A 13,114-nucleotide genomic window follows, 5' to 3' on the forward strand; every position below is an offset into this window, starting at 1 on the left:
TCTGCCTCCCGCAGCCTGCTGCCCTCTCTTTGCATTCAGTTTCATACCCCATCATCCCAACAGTTATGGAGACTTCCCCTGCTTGGTGCACTTGAGATATGCTGGCCTGCAACTCCTGCTGATTGCTGGGAGAGATGAAGGAAGCTGCGATCCAATGCAGCTGAAGGGCAGAAGGGATGGGGAGGGTTGCATGGCCATGGCCATCCTGGCTGGGGATGATAGCAACTGCAGTTGGAAGAAGAGCAAGTACCCCCATTTTCATGGGAGGTGTAGCAAGGTATAAAAGAAGGCTCAAATTACAGGGGGAAGAGAGAAGGCCTAGTCTCTCTACTTTTTGTAAAGAACTGCCTTTGCCATTGATATTTTTTAGAAGGTTCCGTGAATCAGGGATGAGGATTGGGATTTCCACTGAGCGCTCTCATCTTTTCTGCCACAATTCAAACCCCACTGAGACAGACATCTGAACTTGTTACAGATGAGTCAGCTCACATCTGTGCTCCCAGTTTGTCTTCCTTGCTTCTCAATTCGGCCCCAGAGCACTGGTGTTCCTCATCCCTCAGCTACTGTCTTTAAAAGGCGCTGTGGAAAGGTTATTTGGTTAAAGTCGGAAGGAGGCAAAGGATGGGGTTTGTAAATTTCAGTGCACCCCACCATGTTTCCCTATCATGTAACACCAGAGACAGACACCTGATCACCACCATGGCTTCTGGAGATCATCCGTGTAATTCCTACACCCCTAGTTTCTTCCCCACCCACTGGCCATTGTTCATCCTGAGATTGGCATGAAAAGTCAACATGCACCACCAGACAAAACTATTTTCCAGGTTTCCAGCTCATTCCCAAATTACCATCAGCTATTGAGTAATAGGGTTTCTTTGGTTCTGCACAATTGTCAGATGAGTTTAAGGGGTTTTTTTGTTTTTGTTTTTTGTCCAACCCATGTTCTGTGCGACAGTGCAAAATTACCATGTGGGTTGTTGTTCTTTTGTTTCAGTATTAAAAAGATGCAAAGATTTATATGGAGAGAAGCATTGTTGAGAAACGCTGGGAAGACCCACTTCTTCACTGTATGAACGAAGAACTTGGTACTGATTCAGTAGCTATTAAATGGAGCAGATCAGATGTGCTAGGTGCTGTAGAACATTACCTCACTGCTAACACTCTTTTCCTCCTTACACTCATATCTGATGGCCTGGCCTGACAGCCTATTTATCTGATGCCGTTCCATGAAACCCGGTGCCACAATATGCTCATCAGTTTCAAGGTGCTACAAGCACTCTTGGCTGCTATGGCCACAAGAGACAAATTGTTATTCCCCCACCCCCAACTCGAGGAGGAGGAGGAGGAGGAGGAGGAGGAGGAGGAGGAGATGGTAGTGACCAGAGTCCATGTCCAGAAATCTTAAATGCTTCAATTCAAAAATGGATTACAGAGGAGCCAGAAAGCGAGGCATGAGTTTTATCAAAGGGGGAAGAGTCAGGTAAAGTCAGTGACAGGGGATGCTGGGTACTTGGGAAAGGTGGATGCTCCTGGTTGTTTGTTCCATTTTGTGTGCACTTGGCAGGCTAGTCAAATAAAGAGCATTAACACCTGGGTATCTTGGGACCAAGTCCCACCACTTCCATAGTCCTCTTGTACACCCTTCTCTTTCTCAGCCGAAGTTCCCCAGGCAGTAGAACGAAATAAGGGCAAGCTAAATCACAAAAGCTTATTATGGAGATGAGCAAATTCAACAACAGTATAGCTGTAAAGTTTGTAAACTGTAAAGCTTGCCAACCTTTTAGTTTGAAAGCAATGCAATGTGGAAATGAATGGTTGCTCAGCCTTTCCCAAGTCTTTGCTTTGTTACTCAGCAGAGTGAAGTAGAGAAAGCAGGGAAGTCCCAGTCCTGGGTCAACAGCAGGCACGGGCAACATTGGTCTCAGCCTCCCCACAGCCAGGCAGGCCTTTGCCTGCTTGTCCGTCCTTTCCAGGCAGGCCCTGGGGTAGGGTGGAGGCAAGAGGCAGGTAGGCAGGGCCTCTGCCTCTACTCTGGCTGAGCTCATGGAAAAGAATGGCCCCCTGCAAAGTTACAAAACATTTGCTTAGGCAAAAGCCTTGGAAAGCATGGCGTGATCATAATAAATAACTCCTTGCCCGGTGAAGGTGAGAATAATAACACTTGTCTACCCTAGAGGACTGCTCTGAGGTTTGCTGAGATATTCAGGAAAAGTGAAATGTGTGCTATCAGTGCAAAATATCAGGACTGAGAAACCGGCGAATCTCAGCTTTGAGAAAGGCACTCTGTGCACACAGAGGGGTCATGTTCTCCTTTCTCTTCCTCCTCCTCCTACCAAGACCAAACTCATTAAAAACCAGTTGTGAGATCATATCCCAGGTAGGATTAATCCCTGTGTGGGAGCATCAGAAGACCATGTTTTCCCATGCTGCTTTGCTCCAGGGTCAGAAGGTGGGTCACGGCAGGTGTGCTTTGACTGGGCACCTTGCAAAGGCTAGAAACTCTCTCTCACTGCTCTGATTTCTCCCAGCTTGATTCTCCCTCATCTCACGTTTCAGGCTGAGGGAAGAGCGGTCTGTTGCTTCTGTCCCCCTCAGGAGCTGCTTGCTGAGGGGAGATTTGAACCAGAAGCTCCCTGCTTGTGGGGCATCCTGTGAGCTGCTGACTCTCTTCAAGGTAATCTTGACAGTGAAAAGGTAATGCAGGGAGAAGCAGGAGTGGTTACACATGGAAATGGGCAGGTTGGGGCTCTCGGACAACTCTCCCTCCCTCTCCCCCTCAGCTGGTCTCCTTTCTCCCCTTGTCAGCAGCTGCTCTTGCTGCTGCTGCTGCTCCTCCTCCTCCTAGCCATCACCACCTCTGGTGCGCTGGACAGGCAGGAAGTCCTGGGGCAAGCAGGCAGTGGCCACTGCTTCTCACCCCACTGCTGCCTGGGCCACGGTGAGAGGCAGGTCAAGAGCAGGTTGCTGCAAGAGTGAGGAGGAGCAGGGCGCATCTGGTGGGGATGTGGGCCCTGGGCAGGTACTCAGCTACACGCTGTGTATCCTCGACGCTAGTCCTGGCTTTCCCAGAGTCCGAAAGAGTGATAACCTCAGAGGACCCAGTTCTGGGCACCAACACAATAACATCCTGGCTGCTCTGCGCCCCTAGCTGGTTCTGGGGACTCACTGGGGAGGGGCCGGCATTCTGCACATGTCTTCAGATGCGAACTTCCTCACCCTGGCTTAAGAAGGAAATGCCTTGGAACCAGGGCAATGCTCCTTCCCCTCAATTCCAAGTAATCCCCAGCAGAAAACCACCTTTGGACTCAGAGCAAAGGTTTCTAGGACATAACGCACCGTTTCAGTGCAGGCGATTGAGAAACTGTCCTGGACGTGCTTCTCTCTGGCTAGGAGCCTGAGTAAGTAGGCTTGTAGCTGCTTTTGCCATGCCTTTTGTGCAGGAGTGCAGAACCGCAGGCCTGGGGGCCCAAATCCAGCCTAGAGACCTGCAGATGGCCAACTTCCTTTCCCAAGATGGCCCTCTCTCTTGCAACCACAAATCATTTGGGCTTTCCCAACTTTTGTGCATTTCCTTGCCATCACCACCGCCCGCCTTTTCCAAGAAATGCTCCTGAGGCTGAAAGTGGTGTTTTTGTTTGAGCTTCTCCCAAAACTGTATTCAGCCCTTGAGCAGAAGGAAGTCTGACACTCCTGTTTTGACAGTCGTGTGGCAGGCAGTAATTCAAGTGGAGCAGCTTTTCTAGCTGTGGAGACAAATATTTCTTTGGCTGAATTTCTGCCTATTGGGTAGCTGTTAAAGGTGTCCAATGATATTAAAGTAACAACCAAAGTCGGAGGGGTACAAATGAGCCCCCACATCTCTTTATGAATCAGTTCATAGCCCCACCGTCTCCATTCCTTTTCCAAATGCTAATACCAAAGTCAGGAGTTCTGGCTCCAAGCCCCACCTCTGATTATTACTGGAATGGCCCCCACATCTCCAAAAAATATGCTGGGAGCTCCTTTGGGGCATGATTGTGTGCTGCTCACATTTAGGAGAAGTGATTTCATTCATTGTTATTATTTATTGATAATGGGCCATCAAGAGCCCTGGTACTTTGCAAGAAGGATGAATGTTTTATTGATACAAACAAGTTCCTGACTGTCATGCTGCAGCATTGGCTAAAGGCATCTGCCCCAAAGAAATTACAATCAGATATCCAGGTCTGCACATGCTGGCAGAACCAAGGCAGGTATAACACCGTAGAACAAGTCAGCATAATTTGGGAACTGCAACGTATCCAGGGGCAGCCCAAGACACTGGCTTGTGGTAAAGAACAAGATGTTGTCCCCTCCCCAATCTATACAGAAAACAGGACTGGCCATTTTGCCATACTCCACCATACCTGAAGGTTTCATGTGAGCTTGGGGAGTGGAGGCACATGCATGGCCTGGAGCTCCCTCCCCTTCGCCACCACCTCCTGGCATCTACTTCAGATGGCTGCCTCACTCTGCCTAAAGAAAGGGCCATGCAAGAATGCAGTGGCTCCTAGTGGCTCAGTAACTCTCCTGCCATGGTGCCATCCTGCTCTGCCTATCTGGGCTGCAAAAAAGGAGGTTTCCCAGTCTGTAATCCCACCACTGGATGATCTCTTTACATCTCCAGAAACAACAGGAAAGAAGGGAAGGTGCAGCTGCTCCTGCATGTGCCTTCCTTAGCCTTGCCTTCCCCATCACCGCAGCAGTTGTTGGAGCAAGGGAGGGTGGCAGGACTGGGAGGAACACAGGTCGGAGCAGCTGGGCCTTCCCTCTTTTCAGGAGCTGGAAAAGGATGTACCTGCTCTACAATGCATGCAGGGTTCATTTTGGTAGCTCCCATCTTAAGCAATTCTGCATTGCTTCAGTCAGTGCAGCCTCACCCAACCAGACAACCTTCAGATTCCTAGCAGTCTTGATCATTGGCCATGCTGCCTGGGGCTGATGGGAGTTGAAATTCAAAATATCTAGAGAGCCCCAGGTTGGGGGAATCTTAGTAGATGGCGTGGAAGGCATGTTTCCACCCAGAGGGTAAATTTTACGTGTCCTGACCACATGGCACAAAACACCATTCTTTCCATTGTTGTCATTAACCACATTAACCTCCCACCTCCTCTCCAGTGAAGTCAGCATGCTGTACCTGCTTGGGTTTCTCTACTTTAGCCTTACAGTACTGCTGTGACGTGGGTTGGATGACTTGACCGTCCAAGGCCACGCACTGGCTCTGCCCTGCCCACAAAATGAAATCACTACCCTACACTGATTTTCTCTATTCCCCATTTGTGTATATTTCTGCAACTAAGTGAAGAAGAACAACTTAATATCAGCATTAAAAATTCAGCTCTCAAAAGGAAAAGGAAGTTTCCAGGCTGTATGGCTCTGTTGGGTGGTTATTATATCTGTTTAGGTTTTATGGATCGTGCCTGGCTAATGTAATGGGTTATTGACCACAAATAACCCTGAGTTCATTTCCACCCCCCACAACAAATCATAGTTTTTTTCCTGACTTGTTCCTGGTTCACAACCCATAGTTAAACCATTGAGCAGGGTTTGCACATAATGGCTATCCACAATTCAGTGACAATCCAAACTCAGTACATACTCTGGATTGTTGTTTCATGTGAACCAAGTCACTGTCATGCTTATTCTCATTTGGATGCAAGAAAGGACAACTGTGGTTACAGTTTAAACATCCTGGCCCAGATCTAGAGAAAGCCAGTGGTGCTTAATACCCGTTGAAATCAATCAGACAAGTTAGCTCAATCTGTAACCACTGGCCATGCTGGCCAGTTGAGGGAGTAATCTCAGTCACAGAGACCTAAGAGTGACTTCTCGTATCTGCATTGGTGCCTTTTATTCCCGGGAGCCAGCAGCTGTTTAGCTACAACCAAATGCATCAACAGACATGTGCTTGACATGAGACAAGCAACTGTGATGTGGCTGTTATTTCTGTAACCAACACTGCATGCAGTGTCTGGTGTTCTCTGCTGCCTTCCCATATGACCTGATAAAAGAATTAGCTGTAATGCAAAAGTCTGTCCACTCCTACACTGTGGTGTAGTGGAACAGGACTCACAGGGTTGGAGCACCTGGACTTAACCTGCACTACCCCTCACACTATTGTGTGATGCTTCTCAGCTTAGCTGAGCATGGGGGAAAGGAATTTTCCCAGCACCAACCGATTGTTCCTTTTCCTACTGAGATGTATTCCAAAATGATTCAGTCCTGAATGGGCAATTATGCCCCATTTGCTTCAGAAAAGACCTATTTCTGATGGTGAAGAAATCTGCAGGAGATGACACAAAATAACAAATACCTGCCTGTGTTCTTGGCCTCTCTCTGGGGACTGCCATGACAAATGCTGGCACTTCAGTATCTACCGCTGCTCTCTACACCAAATGAAACAAGCCCTCCCTACCTCACCCCAGTAGTAGTAAAGAGGAGGGGGAGGGAGGGGGGGAGGGAGAGAGATTTCCTGCATATGTTTGGCAGAGTACTCCTCAAGAGCAATCTCTTTTCATCAGATTTTGCACACACCATGCTTACATTGGTGCAAACAGCTGTGATTAACTTGCATCACAGTTGCATGTGCACAAGAATGTCCTTTGGAGGCACACAGAGGCAGGAGCATGATGTTTGTCCATCTCCATAGTGTTGCACAGAGCTTAACTTTCCACCTTTTTCTTTGGTGTGCTCTCTTGTAAATATCTGGCCTGGCATGAATGGCTTTATTTTCCAAGTCCCTTTCATTCATTCCAAAAGTTCTGTTTTCTTTTATTTCAACTGTCTCCTCTTCCACCAAATGCTGGACCTCTCTTTCTCTCCCCCACACCTATTTCACTGTTCTCGAGAACTATGGCTATCAACATATGCTGTTCCATGCTTCACCACTAGGGGTCAGCTTGAGCTGGCAACGTGCTATAGGGTGCCTATTTAAGCAGCGCCCTGGTTTCCATTTGGGGTTCAGGGTGTGGTAGATGGCACTGAACTCTAGAGGTATTCAGAGACCGCTCCACGGCTCAGTAAGAACCAGTGATGCTCAGACATCCCAGGAAAACCATGAAAGTGATACATTGCAGAAATTTCAAACGAATGTTTGTCTCTATGTGCAAACCAGAATCAGAGTTGAAATTCATTTATTTTAGGAGTAATAAAACTATAATTACTTTAAGATAAAATTTTCAAATATTGTCCTGCAAAGCTTCCTAGGTTGATAAAAAATGTACAACCCCTCACTTCCTTGAGGACCAGTCACATGTATCACTGATTTGCTTGATGGTGTGTGGATAACTGGCTCTATTGAAATGCCTTCTGCTTGAAGTGCTAGGAAGCTATGCAAGGGGCTCATTCACATATGCAAATCACCATCTGAGAGGCCTTGAAGCTAAATAAGATAGAAACATGCCCATGGAATTCTGCATTGCAGAGTGCCTAGTGTCCAATTATCCACTTGCTGAAGAAAAGCTGTGAGTGACTATGTTCTTGCTACAATAAGTTTCTGGCCCTCAGGAAAAAACTGGTGCCTTGAGGCCAACATAGCAGGCTTGGAGAGGCCATTGTGGCGGGGGGGGGGGGGGGGGCTTGGGGGGGGGGGGGGGGGGGGTGCTTTGGAGATGGGATTGTGGCACTTGGCTAAGCAGTTGCCAGTTCCCCTGCTGCCTCAGAGAAAAATGGTCTCAGGGGAGAAGAGAGAAGTCATTCCTTAGAAGGAATCTGCTTGCAGGGAGAAGAAATGATGGGTGATTAGAGAGATACAAACTGCAGGGGAAAGAATTTTCCCAGCAAAGATATACTGTTCTCTAGAATAACGTGAAGAATTCTAGGTTGGGTTGGTTTTGAATGGTCGATAAGTCCCACAAGCTTTACCAAAGGCCTGCTTCTGGTAGAGATGAAAACTGTTAGACCTGATTTATTGATATGAATCAGCTCGCCTGCTTGAATTTTGGGTCATTGCTTGGGGGCCTGGCTGTGGGGCCTGTCATGGTAAGAGCCTGCACTTCAAAATTTACCACTATGCCATGGGGCATATACAGCACTGAGTATATAGATCACTTGCTACCTAATGCAGGATGTCCCTAAGGGTGGCATCTGTATTGTAAGACTGCAGAGTAGACGAGGCAAGACCCTTTCATAAAGAGAGTAGGAGAGAGATCTGTGGAAGATCCGAGGAATCACAAGCCAGTTAACTTTATGTCTGTTCTCACTAAATTGACAGAAACTATTATTAAGCATAAAGAGTCTTGCTAAAGAAGATTCAGCATGGCTTCCACAAAACTAAGGCACTTTTCACTAAGCATTTACAGTTCTTTGAAAGTATCAGGGTGATCCAGTAGATGTTCTTTTCATGCATTTTTAAAAGGCTTTGAAAAAAGTCCCTCACTAAATACACCTGAGCAAGATGGGATGAGTCGAGAGAGAGACCAGCTATGGATTTGCAACTGCTTAAAGACCAGTTCGAAAGCATGCAAATACAAGTAGATAAAAAGGCACCACTTCAGTGGGCAAGTAACAGCGTTCCGTTCCTGCACTTCGGTGTTTAATCATGCCGGCCACACAACCATGGAGACTGTCTGCGGACAAACGCTGGCTCCCTCAGCTAGGAAATGGAGATGAGCACCGCCCCCTAGAGTCAGGCATGACTGGACTTAATGTCAAGGGGAAACCTTTACCTTTAAAGAACAGGAAACAGAAATTAGCAATAAATGGACAGTTCTCACAATTCAGAGATGTAACTGTAGGGTCCCCCAACTATATGTACCAAGGCTGCTACTTTCTAACTTATAAATGAACTGGAGTTATGGAGCAAGTCATGAGCTGACCAGGTTTGTGGATGATACCAAAATATTGTGTTATGTGAAAATCAAAAATCAGGAAGACTGCAGAAGGATTTTTCCAAACCTTTTCATAAGTAAGTTCAATCTAAGTAAGTGTTGAACAGTGCATGCCAGATTCAAAATATTCTAACTTCCCCTATACACTGATGGGATTTGGTTTGTTGCTGGTAACCAACCAGGAAAGCTTTTTTGGTTTTGTGGAGGATAGTTGAATGAAAACATGGACCAGCTGTGAAAAGGCAAATTCCTTATTAGGGATTGTTAGGAAATGGATCAACTATAAAACTGTCAATATTGTAATGCTTCTGCAAATCTACAGGGTTACTACACTTGTTATAGAGCTGGAAAAGGTGCAGAAAAAGTCATGAAAAATGGTCAGGGGGCTGAAGCAACTCCCTCAAGAGGAAAAGTTACAATGTTGAGTCCTTTTCTGAGCTTAAAACAAAGGTGAGCAACCGACATGTATGAAGGCAGGTATGGTGGAAAGACAGGGACACATTTTCTCGCTCTCTAGGAGCAATATTAGAAACCAACATCATCCATTGAGGAGGAATGTTTATAATTCCAGTTTCTGGAGAACACCAAGAAGATGAGAGGGTCATTGAACAGCTGTCCATTTTTGGGAATCCCCGTGGACACAAGATGCTCTACTAAATGAAAAGCCTTTGGTCTGATCCAACCAACATTTTGTTTTGTTCTAACTCAGACTTCCCCAGCCCAGTACCTTTCAGCTATTTGGGATTTCAGCTCCCATCAGTTCCAATAATCATGGCCAATGGTCAGGAATGCTGGGAAGAATAGTTCCACACACCTGGAGGGTTCCAGGTTGGGGAAAGCTGATACAAAGTCCTGCTTCCCATTGATGAGGTAGGCCCGGCTGTACCACTTCCAAATGCAGCTAAAGGTAAGCATAATAGCAACCCCCTCCAAAAACAAAGTAAAACAAAACACCACCCCCACCATGTGAATGAAAAAGGCTGTAGCCTATGCCTCTCTCCCTGACAGCAGTGCTTTCTATGATTAAGGGTGCCTCCCCTCTCTTTCTCTGTGAATATCAGTTAACTGAAGTCCAGACCTGCAGTCAGCAGTGATACAGTCCAGGCATGGGTTTACCATCCCTCTAAGAACCAGGCCAAATATAGGCAGCTTAACTTACAGGGTCTGACTTCTGTCTCATGTATGGAGGCCAAAGGCAAAAGGGCACATCCAGATGCCAGCTGAGCACCCCTTCTTGGTGTCTGTGACCCCTGAGACAACCCACAATACCTGGCAACAGATCAGGGTGACCATAAGTTCTGCAGAGAGACAAGTTGCCTGTTTCAAGAGCTGCCCAGTCCAAGCTTGGCTTAAAGAGGAGGAAGGCTAAGAAACCGGGTGAGCAGGGTCTCGATGTTGTCTATGCACAGTTAGACCCTGGACAGCAGACTGAGTGGGCGGGCACACTGGTCTTTCCCATGATGGTGAGAAACACTCTATTTCTATTGACGCTATTGTAAATTCCTTCTCCTAAATGTGCGTCTATCTCATCCGTTCAATCAGATGGAATGTAACTTCTTGTTGTATGCCGTCAAGTCATCTCTGACTTATGTGAGCCTAGGAATGAAAGCCCTCCAAAGTGTCTTGTCCATGACAGCTCCATTCAGCTCTTTCATTTAAGGCTGTGGCTTCCTTCGTGTAGTCAATCCATCTCATATCCTATCTTTTTTCTCTTCTGCCTTTGACTTTCCCTACCATGATTGTTTTCTCCAGGGAGTCTCACCTTCCTGTGATGTGCCTGAAGTATGGCAGCCTTAGTTTTGTCATTTTTCCTTCTAGGAAAACTTCTGATTTGATTTGATTTGATCCAGGAACCACCTGTTCCTCTTTCTGTCAGTCCAGGCAATTTGCAAAGCAAGTGTAACCTGATGTCCTCTTCTAACTTCTGCTTTGGATGATGCAATGCCTCTCTTTGGGTGGTACGTGGCTGTTTACCCTACACAAGAGGGTTCAAAGACCTGCAGTGCCAGACACATGCAGGCACTAACACTGGAAGAACACAAAAGAGGCGTCAGGGCTGGAGTCTGCTGGAAAGTTATGACTTATTTATTTGTCCCATGAATATCCCCTCTTCCTCCAGGAAGTCCAGACTCAGCAGCTTATATGGCAATAATGGCCAACTTTTTTTGGCAAGGCAGCCCAAGCTGAGGCCAGCATATGAGATAATGTGACTCCAACATGCGAAGTGGTACATGCGCAATCCTCCCTCTGAGGGCCTTTTGAAATGTTTGTCTCGGGTGGGTTGAGTCGAGGATGAGGCAGAAGCGCAGCTCTGCTCTGATGTCACAACACACGCCATTCTGCATGTTGTTCCCGCACAATCCTCAAACAATCTAGTTGGGCTGAAATTTCTTGATATTCAAAAGTCTAAGAGCACAAAGAACTTCCCAGGCCAGACTTCCCCAAGCTTTCCTGGAGCTGTGATCAACTCTGACTCCCAACATCCCCCAGCTGGCACAGGCTGGTACACATTGTTTTCCAGCACAGCCAGAGCACCAGGCTGGGGAAGGCTGTTCTGGATGATGGTCTGACTCTTAAGACTGTGTTTATATCCCGCATTTCAGGCAAATTTGGCTCCTAAAACAGCTGACAATAATAATTATGGGTATGTAGCTTTATTTGTCACTTGCACTTTCATCCGGTCACACTGGAAGTTAGGGATGGCCTTGGGCTCACACTGCAAAGGCACTGCAAACTTAATACTCAGAAATCTTCAGGTTGCTTTGAGCACAGGGCTCAGTGTTCAGCCACCCTCTGTCTGCCATTCTTCTCCCCCAAATTAGCTTCATCTTGGGCCAAGGGGAGTAGTTGTAAGGGAAGCGTCGGCAAGAACATCAGGTAGCCACCAAAGCTCTCTTTTAGTGCTCAGTGACATTCCTGGGGCATGTGTATCTTTTTAGCAGAGGCTGATGAAAATGGACAAAAGGCTGTGCCACTAATTGCTGAGATGATGCTCAGAACTTCATTTCCACCAATTAAGAAGGGCCCCTCTTAATGGTCTTACAGTGGGAGGCTGGACCGAGTCATGGGGGCCACTTTGTCAAGGGCAGGGCACATGTGGACCAAGCCATGCTCTGCTGATCTGCTGAGAGGGCCCCAGACTTCTGCCCAAATTGCTGATGTGAATGCACCACTACTTGATGGAGGAAGACTGAGCTGTAGGCAGAGGAGGGCTGCACGGGTGTGAGCAGGGAGCCCTTGCTGGTGGGAAGGTAGTGTGGAGGAGCGGCAGTGGTAGCCATCAGTTGGAGCTGGGTATTCTTTCAGCTCAGGAGGGTGGAGCAATCACCTTGCAAGGTGCTGCTTCCCAGTAACCTTTGATTCCCTTGCTGCAGGCAGGTCTGGGATTTTCCTGCAGGCCTTCAGCTCTACTCCTCTGTTCCCTCTCTCGTACTTGCTGAACGAAAACACTGCCTCACTTGTCTGACGGTAGGAACGGCACTGCCGCACGCCCTGATTGTGGGCTTTGTGAAGGCAGGCGCCCTAATTGCATGACTCAGAGAAACTCTGTCTCAGTATATTTATTTATTTATTTATTTATTAAAACATTTTTATGCCGCCCCATTCGCCGAAGCCTCGGGGCGGCTTACAACATAGATAAAACAAGTTAAAATCCATATATGCTGCGTCTCTCACACGAGGGGTGCTGAACTGTTTCCAGCCCAGCTTCCACATCCCATTTTGTGGAAGCTCTCAGAGGCTGCATCCCAGTGCTGACTGGGACAAACTACCAGAGTAGTTTAGCTTAAACCTTTTCCTGCTGATCAGAGCCTTAGGAGAGGCACGTCAGCTTCTAGGGTAGGGAAAAATCTGGCACAAATCTGGGAGAGCCCCACATGCTCAGTGGTTGGGGGAAAGGGGTCAACACCTTTGGGGGAATGCTGCAAGGCCAAGCCGGGACACCCAGAGATCTGGATTTGCTTTCCAGGCCTGAGGTTATGCAGCCCTCTGGTTAATTGTGTTTGATCAGCTTGTCCACTGCAATTCCGCTTTAGGGACATCTGAAGCCAGTGGCCATGCCCCCCACGCTAGTGTGGCATTCTCCACGGCACCTTTACTGGACAGGTGTGGGGCTGACGAGGATGGAAACAGTGGATAGTTTGATCAGGAATGCTGACTTGATAGGTCGATTTGCTTGATCCGGTCCACCGAAAGGTGATGAGTGGAGAGGGAACAGAGCTTTCCTTTGAGGATTTTCCCAACTAAGTTGGTGTCCCTGAAAGCTGGCC

This window comes from Varanus komodoensis, unplaced genomic scaffold (genome assembly GCF_004798865.1).
Source record: "Varanus komodoensis strain SLA01 unplaced genomic scaffold, ASM479886v1 scaffold41, whole genome shotgun sequence".
Lineage (NCBI taxonomy): Eukaryota > Metazoa > Chordata > Lepidosauria > Squamata > Varanidae > Varanus > Varanus komodoensis.